General features: G+C 47.1%; 1 protein-coding gene across 2 annotated transcripts in view; it reads left to right on the top strand.

The window, feature by feature from the left end:
• raf1b (Raf-1 proto-oncogene, serine/threonine kinase b) overlaps nucleotides 1-15,293 on the top strand; it is a 170,304-nt gene that overhangs the window by 51,665 nt on the left and 103,346 nt on the right. Inside the window, exon 1 of one of the 2 annotated variants that reach the window (XM_038812684.1) lies at nucleotides 880-1,271. The exons of the other annotated variant lie outside the window; for it this stretch is intronic. The gene's annotated coding sequence lies outside the window, so the exon portion shown is untranslated. Of the gene's footprint in view, nucleotides 1-879; nucleotides 1,272-15,293 lie in introns of those variants that run through there. 2 annotated transcript variants of the gene reach the window in all.

Here is a 15,293-nt window from a genome sequence, read left to right as displayed (position 1 = left end):
TCAATGTCCAAAGATGTTCGGTGGGGTTACGGCGATAGGGTGGGAGAGTGGGCCTCTGGAGGATGCTGTGTCAGAGACTGGGTGCAGATTAGATGGACTGAATGGCCTCCTTCTGCACTGCAGGGGTTCCATGGAGGTCTGGCAGGTATAACTCCAAAGCCTGGTCAGAACCTGAATCCAGAAGTGAGCAGTACGGTACACCAACAAGAAACAATCAAACTCACTTTTAAAAAGTAGAAAATGATGTGCACGCTAAGCGGACAAGAACACAGTGATGGTCACTGAAAATCTGACTTGTTTGTCCTCTCCCCAGATCCTGACTACATTCAAAAGTGTTTAACGTGTTCACCTCATCAGCTGGATGTTTTAAGTGAAAGTGGGGTTGCTTGACGGAGTTCGGGTATAATAAACACGCACTCGTGTTTTTAGCTGCCGAGGTAAGCTAACAGGCCGGGTTGGCCAACTGACCTCGGTGGAATTTCACTAGCTATTTGCAGAGTGTGGCCCCGGTGACATTCTGATCGTGGCTGTAATTCCAAACCTTCGAGGTCCAAATATCTTCCAACTGCCAGGCGTCGTCAAGGCTGGTGGAACAGATAGAAAACTTTAGAACTTGCTTGAAAGAAAAACACAACTAACCTATTAAACACTACACCACACTCTGCAATATGATTCCATTTTAGTTCCCTGTTTTCTTTGGCATGTTTACCGTCTCTAAATAAAAAAAAGGGGGGGGGTTGTTTGGCATTAAAAAGGATTGTACCTCCCTCCCGAAATAAAAACAATGCAACTTTCTCAGGAACACCATCGAGAGGAAGGTTGTTTTGTTGTTGTTGCTGCTGCTGTTATAAGGCTCTGTGTGTGTGTGTGTGTGTGTGTGTCGGTGCATTTACTCCTCATGCAGCCTCGGGGAGGCGAGTGTGCATCGTGCAGCCGTTCACACAAATGGTTTTTTTTTTGGAACATGCCCGTGATATAAAAGTTGGGAATCTCGAAGTGTTTCTGTCCCGGCGTCCCACGCAGAGTGCGATGTGAAAGGAGTTTTGTGAGCACAGCAGTTTGGCAGCAGCCTGGGAACAGCTCAAGTTGGGGGGAAATATGATGATGTCAGCGGGCGACAACTTTTTTCCCTTTTAGTTATGGCGGAGGTCAACTTTAGAAAGTTGGCCAACTTGGGGATTTCCGAGCCCGCGCCGCGGCGCTGCGCCAAATGTTGCTCCGGCTTTGTGGCGATTTAAAGCAGCCGCGAGTGGACAGCCATCGGTGAAAGTGTGAGTGCCTTTTTTAAAATGTGTGGATTGGGAAAGGGTTAAAGTTCCAGTTTGTTCCTCTTGTTTGATTTACTCTTTGTTGTTGTGGGTTGGGTGCACCCCCCACCCCCCGTTTGCAGGAGGGCCCAAGCGGTCGAGTTTTCAATCTTGGCTCCTGTAGGCTTGGCCCCCCTCCTTCCCAAGTATCTTTCGGTTTTATAGCCACCCCCGGATTTTGGGTATGTTCACGGCGTCGGGCCATCTCTCCCTTGGCGCAACTCGCAGCGACCATTACATTAGAGCTGATGTAAAAATAGCACAAACGTCCTAGAGTCCAGCGACCCTGTGGTCTCCGAGATTGCACAATCTTGGGGGGGGGGGGGGGGGGGGGGTGGTGGAAGATGTGTGAGAATGCACAATCTTGGGGTGGATGGGTGGTGAGATTGCACAGGTCTGGGGGGGGGGGGGGTGAGATGGCACAGGTGGGGGGGGTGATATGGCACAGGTCGGGGGGTGAGATGGCACAGGTCTGGGGGGTAAGATGGCATAGGTCTGGGGGAGGAGTGGGGGATATTGCACAGGTCTGGGGGGGTGAGATTGCACAGCTCTGGGTGGGGTGAGATTGCACAGGTCTGGGGGGGGGGCTGGTGGTGGTGAGATGGCACAGGTCTGGGGGGGGGGGTGAGATGGCACAGGTCTGGGGGGGGGGGTGAGATTGCACAGGTCTGGGGTGGTGGTGAGATTGCACAGGTCTGGGGGGTTGGTGAGATTGCACTGGTCTGGGGGGGTGAGATTGCACAGGTCTGGGGGGGTGGTGAGATTGCACAGGTCTGGGGGGTGGCGAGATTGCACAGGTCTGGGGGGTGGTGAGATTGCACACATCTGGGGAGGGGTGAGATTCCACATGTCGGGGGGAGGGGTGGGTGGGTGAGATTGCACAGGTCTGGGGGGGGGTGAAATTGCACAGGTCTGGGGGGGTGAGATTGCACAGGTCTGGGGGGGTGAGATTGCACAGGTCTGGGGGGTGAGATGGCACAGGTCTGTGGGAGGGGTGGGGGTGAGATTGTACAGGTCTGGGCGGGGTGAGATTGCACAGGTCTGGGCGGGGTGAGATTGCACAGGTCTGGGGGGGTGAGATTGCACAGGTCTGGGGGTGGTGAGATTGCACAGGTCTGGGGGGGGGGGGTGAGATTGCACAGGTCTTTTGGGGGGGGGGGTTGAGATTGCACAGGTCTGGGGGGGTTGAGATTGTGCATGTCTGGGGGCGGGTGAGATTGCACAGGTCTGGGGGGGTTGATATTGCGCAGGTCTGGGGGGTTGAGATTGCACAGATGTGGGGTTGAGGGGTGAATGCACAGGTCTGGAGGGAGGTGAGATTGCACAGGTATGGGTGGGTGATATTGCATAGGTCTGGGGAAGGGTTGGGGGGGTGATATTGCACAGGTTTGGGGGGTTGATATTGCAGAGGTCTGGGGGGGGTTGAGATTGCACAGGTGGGGGGGGTGAGATTGCACAGGTCGGGGGGGGGGGTTGAGATTGCACAGGTCTGGGGAGGTAAAATTGCACAGGTCTGGGGGAAGGGTGTGGGGTGATTTTGCACAGGTCTGCGGGGAGGGGTGGGGGAGGGTGATGTTGCACAGGTCTGGAGGGAGGGGTGTGGGGTGATTTTGCACAGCTCTGCGGGGAGGGTTGGGGGGAGGGTGATGTTGCACAGGTCTGGGAGGAGGGGTGGGGTGTGATGTTGCACAGGTCTGGGGAGAGGGGTGTGGGGTGATTTTGCACAGGTCTGCCGGGAGGGCTGGGGGGAGGGTGATGTTGCACAGGTCTGGGGGGAGGGGTGGGGTGTGATGTTGCACAGTCTGGGGAGAGGGGTGGGGGGGTGAGATTGCACCAGTCTGGGGGGGGGGGGTGATGTTGCACAAGTCTGGGAGTGGGGTGGGGGGGGTGATGTTGCACAGGCCTGGGGGGGTTGATTTTGCACAGGCCTGGGGGAAGGGGTGGGTGAGTGAGAATGCACAGGTCTGGAGGGGGGGGAACGTGGTGAGATTGCACAGATCTAGAGGGGGGAGCGATGAGATTGCACACATCTGGGGGAGAGCGGTGCGATTGTACAAGTCTGGGGGGGGGCGGGGTGAGTGGTGGGATTGCAGAGGTCTGGTCAGGAGGGGAGGTCGGCACGGTAGCATAGTGGGTTAGCACTGTTTCTTCATGGCTCCAGAGTCCCAGTTTGGGTCACTGTCTGTATGGAGTCTGCACTTTCTCCCCGTGTCTGCGTTGGTTTCCTCCGAGTCTAGGGAGAGGGGAGGGGAGGGGGGAAATGGGGAGGAGACCGGGGGGAGTTACACAGGCCTGTGGGGGCTGCACAGGCCTGTGGGGGCTGCTTTCTCCTACCTTCTCTTGTTAAACATAGTTTAAATGACCCGATCAACTACTGTGTGCTTATTTTTCACATTGTAATGTAATCCTTCCTTTAGAAATTTCACAAGGGTTTGGGGAGATGGAGAGAGGAGGAAGTAAACTTTAGAAATGTTGAGGTTGTCGTAGGGGAAGGAAGTAGAGAAAATATTTGTCTTTTTTTTTGTATGGATTCGTTATGCCCTGAGAAGCACCCAACAGCCAACTTCATTTGGTCAAATCGAAAGCTCACAGTGGCACAGTGGTTAGCACTGCTGCCTCACGGCACCGAGAGTTTGATCCTGACCCTGGTTAGTGTCTGTGTGGAGATTGCACATTCTTCCCGTGTCTGTGTGGGTCTCACCCCCAAAACCATAAAAGATGTGCAGGGTAGGTGGATTGGCCACGCTAAATTGCCCCTTAATTGGATACCCTTTGAAAAAAAATCCAAAGCTCGCCAGTTGACACTGTCGGTAACTAATCTGTTTTGTGACTTGTGTTGTGAGGTTTAGTTGTTTCAGTAGCTGAAGAGAATTCACACGTGTGCAGTTTTTAAAAACCCACACATTCACTTGTGTCCGAAATCACACTTGTTACGCTTGTCACGCTTGTGTTTTTCCATCCAGTGCTGCAGCTAGTACCGAGGTCTCTAAAAGTGGAAACATCCATGTTAGTAATACTTGTTATAGAATCTTAGAATTTACAGTGCAGCGGAGGCCATTTGGCCCATCAAGTCTGCACCGACCCTTGAAAGAGCACCCCACTTAAGCCCACACCTCCACCCTCTCGCAGTAACCTCACCTAACCTCATGGACACTAAGGGGCAATTTAGCATGGCCAATTCACTTAACCTGCACATCTTTGGACTGTGGCCACCCGGAGGAAACCCGCGCAGAAACGGGGAGAAAGTGCAAACTCCACACAGACACCCAAGGTTGGAATTGAACCCAGGTCCCTGGAGCTATGAGGCCGCAATGCTAACCACTGGGCCACCGTGTGTCCTTTCGTATAGCAATAGATAATTAACCAGTGATTTTTGAATGTAAACCCGGATCAAATAGAGAGAAATGTGATAACGGCAGCATGATATAATTCTTTTGATCACTATCACAGTGGGAGCCAGACCTCCTGGAAACTTACAAAATGTTCCTATGTTTCATTGAACTTAAAGTTCAGACAGGATCCCTACTGGCCACATAATGAATATAATATCTCACAGTGTGTCAGTGTCTTTCCAATTGTGCAAAACTCCTCTTCTCTGGTCTGTTGCTGGTTTATTAGTTTTTATACAAAATAAAACATTGCTATAGGTTCCCTGTCACCAGTGACAATTTACTGCAATGTATTTTTGAAGTGTTGCTGGAGCCATCTTGGATTTCTCTTTCTTTCAAGAAACATATAGTTACTAACCATGCTTTCTGGAGATTTGTTGATAACTGACCATTAACACTCTATCTAGCAGACCAGCAGCTTGCTATTCGCATATTTACATTGGTGAACTTATTTTTGCGGTGTATATACACTGTGATACAACCTAAGATGCAAAATTACCAAAGATGTAAACTATTGATGTGACGGTAAATGTTAACTGAAACATGTTTAGGAGGAAGGGGGTTTAATTGATAAAGTCATTGATTGAGAAAAAAGGTACAATTATTTTTTTGAAAACTGCAAGTATTAAAATATTGATTCTCCAGAAATGACCTAAGAGTATCCGTTTTTGGAATTATACAGGGTGTCTGTTGATTGAAGCATCTTTCTAATGACTCACCCAGGAGGTAGCACTGAAAGGTGCCGTGTGACTACTGTATTACCACCTTGAAGATTCCAGATTTTTGCCTGTAATGATTCCCAGAGGGCAAATGGGACTGGGAATATTGTATACACAATGGGTCTTCTTCCTCCCAGTCCCAATACCATCTGCGGATTTGTACAAGGAGGCATTTTGTAATTGGGATGCTTTGCTTGTGTTTGAACTGTCAACAACCATTCTACACCAGGCCAGGAAATATTAGAGAACTGTGTGAAGAAGATCTACTGTTTTTCCTACTGTTGATTTGGCGAGCAGTCTGTATGCGACTGGCTAAAATACACTAATTCCGAATGCCATCCTTGCTTAAATATGTGTGAATTGAACTGCAGAAAGACTGGTATTTCTTTGTGTGACCCGATGAATAGGAGTTACACAAATCTGCATTCAGTAACTGTTCTGTGAACGGCCATGAACAACAGTCGCTGTTTGTGTTGTTATAGCCTTGGGTAGGTCACTTGTCTGTAGAAATAAGGTCGTACTAGGAGAGACGGTTATCTATGGCCTGACATATAGTAAGTAAGCAATGCTGAAATTTGGATCTTTTTATAAGCGTTTGTTTCTTTTTACCATGTATAGCAACTACTGTATAGACAAAACAAATAGCATATTCTGTAAATTCCAAAATATGCTCCCATGATCAAATTCACCTTTTAAAAAAATAAATTTAGAGTGCCAAATTATTTTTTTCCAATCGGGGGCAATTTTGCACGGCCAATCCACTTACCCTGCATATCTTTTGGGTTGTGGGGGCGAAACCCACGCAAACATGAGAAGAATGTGCAAACTCCACACGGACAGTGGCACAGAGCCAGGATATAACCTGGGACCTCGGTGCCATGAGGCAGCAGTGCTAACCACTGCGCCAGTGTGTTGCCCCAAATTCACCTTTTAGATGAGTAGGCTGTCTTGTTGCCCGGTTAAATTTATTGGTCATCAAATTGTATTTATAGCTGTAGACCTGTAACAATGTAGCACTTATGTACAAAAGAGCATCTTGGAGCTTTGTTAGGTGGTGAGTAATCAAGAAGACACCAAGCAAAAGGGAGAAAGAGGAGGAAGAGAGAAGGGAAGCATAGACAATAAGGAATGTCTTAGAGGGAGGAAGAGAGACAGTAAGGGAAGGAATTTAAGAAGGCACGGCCATTGTGGTTGATGGCGCAGCCAGAAATGGTGAAGAAAAATATATTGGTACCGTATATACTCGCGTATCATGCGACTTTTGAAAACCTAAATTGTAACCTAAATTTGGGGGGTCGCATGATACGCGAGATACAAAATTTGCGGGTGTGAAGTGCTGGCCAAGATTAGACTGTTAGGCTGTTAAGCAGACCGTATCCATTTACGGTAAGTCAAATGGTACCCAGTACCCAGTAGTTAATGAAACTATTAGATTTAGTTTTGGACATAATGAAATATAAAACAGGAATACATATGTAGGTTAATTAACATTTAATAAAATAAAAACACTATTAAAACAAACTATTACAGGTAAACTAAAACCCTTCAAATTTGCTTTCATTGTTATCAGTGTCATCATCAAATAAAGCTTGGAATTCTTCTTCATCGAGGCAGTCGTCATACTGATCATCAACCATTTTCTCGATTTTCGGACAACCACTTTGATACTTTATCTTCTAACTGCGGCCAATGACATTTCGACCCACGATTTGCGCATTTATAGGAAGGAGTTTCCTTCAATTTTTCTTTTTGTTTTCTCCAGTTTCGGACACAGCTTTCTCCGACACCAAACAGCTTTGCAGCTTTAACGTTGTTGCTTTGTTCCGCTTCGGCAACAACTTGCAGCTTCAATTTGGCAGTATATTTCTTCGCAGATCTTTTCTTCATAGTGGCTAAGGGTAGAATGTATTCGATCGTTGTTATGTGTTACGGTACTTGTTACATGTTAGGTAACTGTTTATTATCGTGGTTAGAAACAGCAAAACAGCTGTTTCTCATTCGGTTGTTTACGGCGGAAAGCCTAGCCTAGTGTCATCTGGCATCTCAAAAAAGTGACTCGCATGATACATAAGATATATGATAAAATCATGTTTTGGGGACGAAAATTTAGGGGTCGCATGATACGCGAGATCGCAGGATACGCGAGTATATACGGTAATTAGCAGAGCATTATTGGGTATGTGGAGGGACTAGATCAGGGGTGGGCAAACTACGGCCCGCGAGCCGCATCCGGCCTGCCAAAGGTATTTCTGCGGCCCTCCAAGTCATTAAAAAAAAAAAATTTAAATTTTTTTTTACTGGTATAGGGTGGATACCTTGACTTGAGTAGGATGATCATTGCTCGGCACAACGTCGAGGGCCGAAGGGCCTGTTCTGTGCTGTACTGTTCTATGTTCTACATGAGGCGCCCAGAATCATAACCGGGTGAAGTAATTATTTTACTTAATATACTATGCGGCCCTTTGTGAATTGTGAATTTCTGAATGTGGCCCTTGCACGGAAAAGTTTGCCCACCCCTGGACTAGATGCTGGAGGAGATCAGGGAGGCGAGGAGGAGCTAGGTTAAGTATGAATTTGAAGGGGAAGATGAAAGCCTTAAAGTTCATTCTCAATGATGAGGCACACTAGTCGAACTTTGCTAGGATAATGAGGAATTGGGATTTAGTGTGGTGAGAAAAATATGTTGAAGACTAGATTGTAAGTATATAAATATTATAGATCTGGAGTAAATCATTTAGGATCATGATTGCCAGGCTCTGCTGAGGTGAATTCATAGAATTTACAGTGCAGAAGGAGGCCATTCGGCCCATCCAGTCTGTACCGGCTCCTGGAAAGAGCACCCTACCCAAGGTTAACACCTCCACCCTATCCCCATAACACAGTAACCCCACCCAACACTAAGGGCAATTTTGGACACTTAAGGGCAATTTATCATGTCCAATCCACCTAACTTGCACATCTTTGGACTGTGGGAGGAAACCGGAGCAAACCCACGCACACACGGGGAGGATGTGCAGATTCCGCACAGACAGTGACCCAAGCCGGAATCGAACCTAGGACCCTGGAGCTGTGAAGCGATTGTGCTATCCACAATGCTACCGTGCTGCCGTACTGAACGAGCTTGCAGTAACATAGGATATAAAGAGTGGCCACCAGTAAGTTTTGTTTACAGGGAGCATGATAGCGTATTAGAGCACATAGAACATAGAACACTACAGCACAGAACAGGCTCTTCGGCACTCGATGTGCTGAGCAATGATTCTGATTCCTACCAAATTTGAACTCTATGCTGTTAAGTCAGTTTATTTCCATTTATAACTGATGGGGTAACGGTTCTGCCGATATTGCATACCCAGTTTGGCATGTGATGGTATATTTTTAGTGCTGTACAGTATATGGTCACATATTCAAAGCATATTGTGTATAATATAGTGACTTTGTATTGAGAAGTTCTGTTTTCAGAGAGTAGTTCCTTTTTCACTTCTGCTACTTTGTATGCAATTAGCACATTGATAAGGGTATTTTGAGGTGATTCTGAAGTTACAGTAACAAAACTGCAGTTTCTAAGAAATATACTCCCCTTTCCACGTCCATATACCTAAGCTTATCCAAAACTGTATGCCTGTATCCTAACTCGCACTACATTCCCTTCGCTCATCATCCTTTGCTGAACTACATTTGCCCACCGCTGTCTAAATGCCTCCATTTTAAAATTCTCATTGCTATGTTCAAATCCTTCCATTGCTTCAATGCTCTCTTTTGAACCTGCTCCAACACCATAGCCCTCCAAAAACTCTTGTGTTGTGCTAACTCTGGCCTCCTATTGCTTTTATTAATTTATGGGATGTGGGTGTCGCTGGCTAGGCCAGTATTATTTGCCCATCCCTAATTGCCCTAGGGAAGGTAGTGATGAGCTGCCTTCTTAAACTGCTGCAGATCCTGTGATGAAGTGCTGTAAGGGAGGGAGTTCCAGGATTTTGACCCAACGACAGCAAAGAAACAGCAAATATTTCAAGTCAGGATGTTGAGTGTCTTGGAGTGGAACTATTCATCCCCAGTGCCTTTATCTTGTCATTTGTGGCTGCGCCATCAGCTGAATGTGTCTTGAGTTCTGGTATTCCCTCCATTAACCTCTCCACACTTCCCTCCATTAAGATCCTCCTGAAAAACAATGTCTTTAAACAAGCTTTTTGCCCCCTGTGTTCGTATCTCCTTTCATCCTTGTTTTCAAATCCTTCCAAAACCATGCCTCCCTATTTCTGTAATCTTCTCCAACTCCACAACCCTCTGATGATATCTGTGTCCCTGTAATTCTGGCCTCTTTTGAATTCCCTATTATATTTGCTCCACCATTGATGATGCTGCCTTCAATTGCCTTTCCATTTTTTCATGTAGTGCGGGTGTTGCTGGCTAGGCCAGCATTCCTTGCCTATCTCCAATTGCCCTTGAGAAGGTGGTGGTGAGCTGCTTTCCTGAATCACTGCTACCCATGTGGTGTAAGTACACAGTGCTGTTAGGAAAGGAATTACAGGATTTTGGCTCAGCCGCCCAGGTCCCAAGCTCTGGAGTTCACTCCCTCTGCATCTGTACCTCCACGTGTCCACTTCTGAAAACCTAAGGGCACGATCTAATCAAATTGAAACAGAGTTTCATCAGAGTTGATGAGCGCGTTCAGCAGGGTGTTTCCTAGCCACCGCAGAGCCGAGAAACACCATACTATCAGGACTCTGTTGCAATTCGGGGCCTCAGCAGAGAACTCCTCACTGAGGCTGCACTTGGTGCCGTCCCTGCACTGAGATACTCTCCCCACCACCCCACACTGACCTGTAAGGGGTCCTGGCGGGCCCCACCTCACAGGCACAGGGCACCCCCTGGCCCAGATCCCCACTGGGAAAAAATAAATAACAACAGCCTGTTCTTTTAGGATGGGAATAGAAGGATACGGACCCCGGAAGTGTAGAAGATTTTAGTTTAGACAGGCAGCATGGTCGGCGGAGGCTTGGAGGGCCGAAGGGCCTGTTCCTGTGCTGTACTTTTCTTTGTTCTTAGCACTGCCAGCTGGCACCCAGATGCCAGATCCCAGGTGGCACCACCAGTGCCAGGGTGCCGCCCTGCCCAGAGATCGCGCCCTACGTCTTTGACCAAGTTTTGGTCATCTGATGTAATATCCCCTCATGTGGCTTGGTGTAATATTTTATTTTATAATGCACCTCTGAAGTACCTCTGAAGAGACATTTCATTATGTTAACGGTGCCATAGAAATATAAGTTGTTGTAGTTTTCAGTGCTTGCTTAGACTCCAGAAAATGTGTTTTAGGATGGTTGACTACATTAAAGATGACAAATGCAAGTTATTTTTGCTTGGGTATTATGAATAAAAACAAACTGTTTTATTTTAACATTGAAGAAAACAAATTCACGGTTACACTGTGTAAATGTTTGCTCTGAAAATAGCAGTTGTTACCTTAAAAGAGTTCCCTGGAAGAATGATATTCAAAGTTTCAGGCAGCATACTCTGGATGAATGGATCAGGTGAGAGATTTAGCGATATATAATGGAGGATGGGAATATGGGCAGGATCTTTTTCAGTTGGTCAGGCTAATCCGTTTGTAATGGTGGTTAATTTATTAACTAGTACGGTCAGGGTGACATAGTGGTTAGCACTACTGCCTCCCAGTGCCAGGGATCCAGGTTCAAATCCGGTCTTGGGTGACTGTGCAGAGTTTGCAAGTTCTCCCTGTGTCTGTGTGGGTTTCCTCCCACAGTCCAAAGATGTGCAGATTAGGTGGATTGGACGAGTTAAATTGCCCTTCGTATCCAAAGGTTGGGTGGGTTTATGGGGATAGGACGGGGATGGTCTTTTGAAGAGTCGATGCAGACTCGATGGGCCGAATGGCCTCCTACTGCATAGTAATCTTTATTGTGTGAAAATCCCCATGTCGCCACATTCCGGCGCCTGTTTGGGTACACAGCGGGAGAATGTCCAAATTACCTACCAGCACATCTTTCGGGACTTGTGGGAGGAAACCGCCGCACCCGGAGGAAACCCACGCAGACACACTGAGAACGTGCAGACTCCGCACAGACAGTGACCCAAGCCGCGAATCGAACCTGGGACCCTGGAGCTGTGAAGCAACAGTGCTACCCACTGTGCTACCGTGCTGCCCATTGTAGGGATTCGATGACCTTTTGACTGTGAGTTCTGATAAAAGGTCATTGACCTGAAGTGTTAACTTTGTTTCTCTCTCCATAGATGGTGCCTGACCTCCTTGAGTATCTCAGCATTTTCTGCTTTTATTTCATATTTCCAGGAACCACAGAATTTTGCTTTTTTAAAAAAATGCTTTAGAAGTGTGTGTGTACGAGTGAGGGAGAGTTGAGTACAGGATCTGAAGATACCTGTAACATCCATGGAAACATGAGGCTGATGTTTCAAGTTCTCAAAATGACAGTGGGTGAAGATATTGCTCATCTGATTTTGAGTGTTTACTTGTGCTGGGAGACAAATCAGAAGTGGTGCTACAATTGCCGTAATCGTGGCGTATAAGATTAGCCTGTTATTCTGTCCTCCAAAATCATGCTTTTTGCACATACTGAAAATATATGCCGACCATAACTGGACATACGGGTTCAAGGCAGTATGGGCTGTGTTGCAAAGAGGAGGTTAAGATATGCCCACTCTGTGCATTGAAAATTGATGACATTTCAAAATTGTGGACACCCACGCCTGAGTTTCACTTTAAGATTTGGCATTTAAGCTGCCCCCTGATTTTGGTGGGATTGTTTTTGAGGCATCAAAGGTCAACTATGGTACCAGAAGTCATTGTTCAGGGGGAACTCCAGCAATCCACATTTCGCTTGTGGACGTTGTAAAGATGCTGTGATTTTTCAACACTTCCAGTGATCGTGTCAGGTGGGGGGGGGGGGGGGGAGGAAGGAAGGAAAGTTTAAAGGAGATGTGCGAGGCAAGAGAGGATGGGAAGCACAGCCGGGGGATGTGGTGGAAGCAAATACAATAGCGGTGTTTAAGAGGCATCTCGACAAATAAATGAATAAAGAGTTACAGACCCCGGAAGTGCAGAAGTTTTAATTTAGACAGGTATCATGATTGGTCCAGGCTTTGGTGCAGCCGAAGGGCCTGTTCCTGTGCTGTACTGTTCTTTACTCTTTGGTCAGCCCATGGACAGAATAAACTATTTTGGGGACAAAAGAGAAAAGAAATACAGCCTAAAAGGGATGTCTTGATTTATGAAGTCACAATTGTTTAAAGACCTGGACATACATTATGAAACCTATTTTAAATCTCCATATTGTTTGTTTAAATTTCCAGCTTTTATTGCATTGTTCTATTTATTGACCATTTAACTTAAATTGCTGCTTACTGCTGAATCTTAACTTGAGATGAACAATCCAGTGCGATTGAGAGTAGATAATGCCATTACTGTTGACTCTAATTACCAAGAACAGATTCTCCTTGTGTAGATGTGTCTTCCAAAGACGAGTTGTTCTGCTTTATTTAATATGTTTGCACAAGCCGCCCATTGGCCAAATGTCATCTTTGATCATTATAGAATGATTTTGAGACGAATACAAGGGAGAAATTGTTGCCTTTGGCAAGTGAATTGATAACCGGAAGTCATAGGTTTAAAATATCTTTTTTCACACACAATTGTTGAGGTCAGGAATGCATTATATGAAAGGGTGGTTGGTGATGGCCGATTCAATAGGAACTTTCAAAAGGTAATGAAGTATATACTTGGACAGGTGTGGGGGGAAATCTCAGATATGGGATTAAAGTGGACAGCTCTATCAAAGCTCTGGCCCAGGCATGATGAACAGGATGACCTTCGGTGCTGTAAGATTCTACAATTCTATTCAATGTTAATTAAAATGAAATATATAAAGAACACAGAAACTTAACTAATCTGCTGGAGTTTGAATTGTTTTTGCTTAGTTTATTTGAATCTGTTCCTTGTACTACTGCTACAAGAACAGAAAGATTATTTTAAAAAACCATGCAGAGGAGGTCAAATGTGGTTTCATGATAAGATTGAAATGTTCCATTACATGTTTTCAGTGATTTACGCAAAATGAAGGTCATCATTTGGCATTCTCGCTGTAGCATTCTCAATGAATTCTAATTCTAATTTTTTGAACCTCTTTAATAGATAGAAAAGTTTCTATTATAGAAGGGTCATTTACAATATATTTTTTGTTCAGATTAAAGTAACGTTGCCATTGTTCCAGATGACCACAGATAGGCTGTTTTCCCTTTTTGAGGGGCAGAGCTGACTGGTGGTGATTTAACCTGAGGAAGACCAGACCTCAGGCAAGGGCCAAGGTTGAGAAGGCGGGTCCTTCATGAATAACCTCAGCCAGTATGGGAATTGAACCCAGGCCATCAGTCTCTCTGCATCGCGACCCAGCTGTCCAGCCAACTGAGCTAAATATAACATGCACTTCAACCTAGCCAGTGGTATGTTACTCCAGATCAGTTAAAATGACAAATATGATGGTGAGCCCTTGAAAATGGTTTAGGCGACAAATGAACAGGCACATGTAGCTGAAGCTCAGCAGCACCTGACAATTGTAGTCCTACCAGAAAAATGTACTTCCAAAGTTTAACATGAACATTACGGGGGAGATTCTCCAAAATTTTTTTTTTTTTTTTTTTTAAATTTAGATTACCCAATTATTTTTTCCAATTAAGGGGCAATTTAGCTTGGCCAATCCACCTACTCTGCACATTTTTGGGTTGTGGGGGCGAAACCCACGCAGACACGGGGAGAATGTGCAAACTCCACACGGACAGTGACCCAGAGCCGGGATCGAACCTGGGACCTCAGCGCCGTGAGGCGGTTGTGCTACCCACTAGGCCACCGTGCTGCCCTGAGATTCTCCAAAATTGAGGCCAAGTGTTCGTGCCGTCGTGAACGCCGTCTCGTTTCACGATGGTGCGAATAGGGCCCGGGCACGACCTATTCTGGCCCCCACAGGGGGCCAGCACTTACTGGAGCGGTTCACACCGCTCCAGTCTCCTTAAGCAGCGCCAAATGGGCGACGTGCCAACCTGCGCATGCGCAGTTGGGCCAGCTCAATCCTGAGCATGCGCAGTTGGGATGCGCCATCCTGCGCATTTGCGGGGTCAGTGTTCAGGGGCCGGCCGCGCCAGGAAGTAGGCCCAGGTAGGGGGGGGGGGGAAGAGAGGCTGGCCCGCTGATCTGTGGGCCCCGATCACGGGCCAGACCCCATCGGAGCCCCCCCCCCCCGCCCAGGCCGCCCTCCGAGCGTTCCTGCAGAGATCCTGCCGGCAGCGACCAGGGGTGAATGGCGCCGGCGGGACTCTGTCGTGTCGGAGCGGCCGGGCTGGAGAATCGGCGGGGCAGCCGATTCCAGCAACCGGCGCAGCGCCAAACACACCGGCACAAATGGCACCGATTCTCCTCACCTCGTAGAAACACGCACCAGCATTGTGGCGCAGTTGCTCCAATTCTCCGGCCCGGCACAGGGCTTGGAGAATTACCCCGTACACATCTACTATCATTATTCACTTGAATCTCAGCAGTAAGTCATTGACTATGGGGATATCGTAACTAGCCTGAAGTTGTCCTCACTGGAATCCGATCCACATGTACATGCAACCAAACTTTGGAATGGCTGCTATGATTAATTTCCCTGCCCTAATCAAGGATTGCCGAAGGCAGTTGAGTGCTCCCCTTCTCTTCTCCACCCCCCCCCAACTATCACCCTGGTGTGCACCAGAGGGTGTCCCAGGAGATTTTTCACTGAAGTGCCCAACCAAGGTGAATGTCTCTGGGATGGTGGAGGGTTTTGGAGACAGCTGTGACGGGAAATCAGTGTCATCCCCACACTCGAGCT

The sequence above is a fragment of the Scyliorhinus canicula genome, chromosome 11 (genome assembly GCF_902713615.1).
Source record: "Scyliorhinus canicula chromosome 11, sScyCan1.1, whole genome shotgun sequence".
In the NCBI taxonomy this organism is placed as follows: Eukaryota; Metazoa; Chordata; class Chondrichthyes; order Carcharhiniformes; family Scyliorhinidae; genus Scyliorhinus; species Scyliorhinus canicula.
This window is presented reverse-complemented; position numbering and strand designations above follow the sequence as displayed.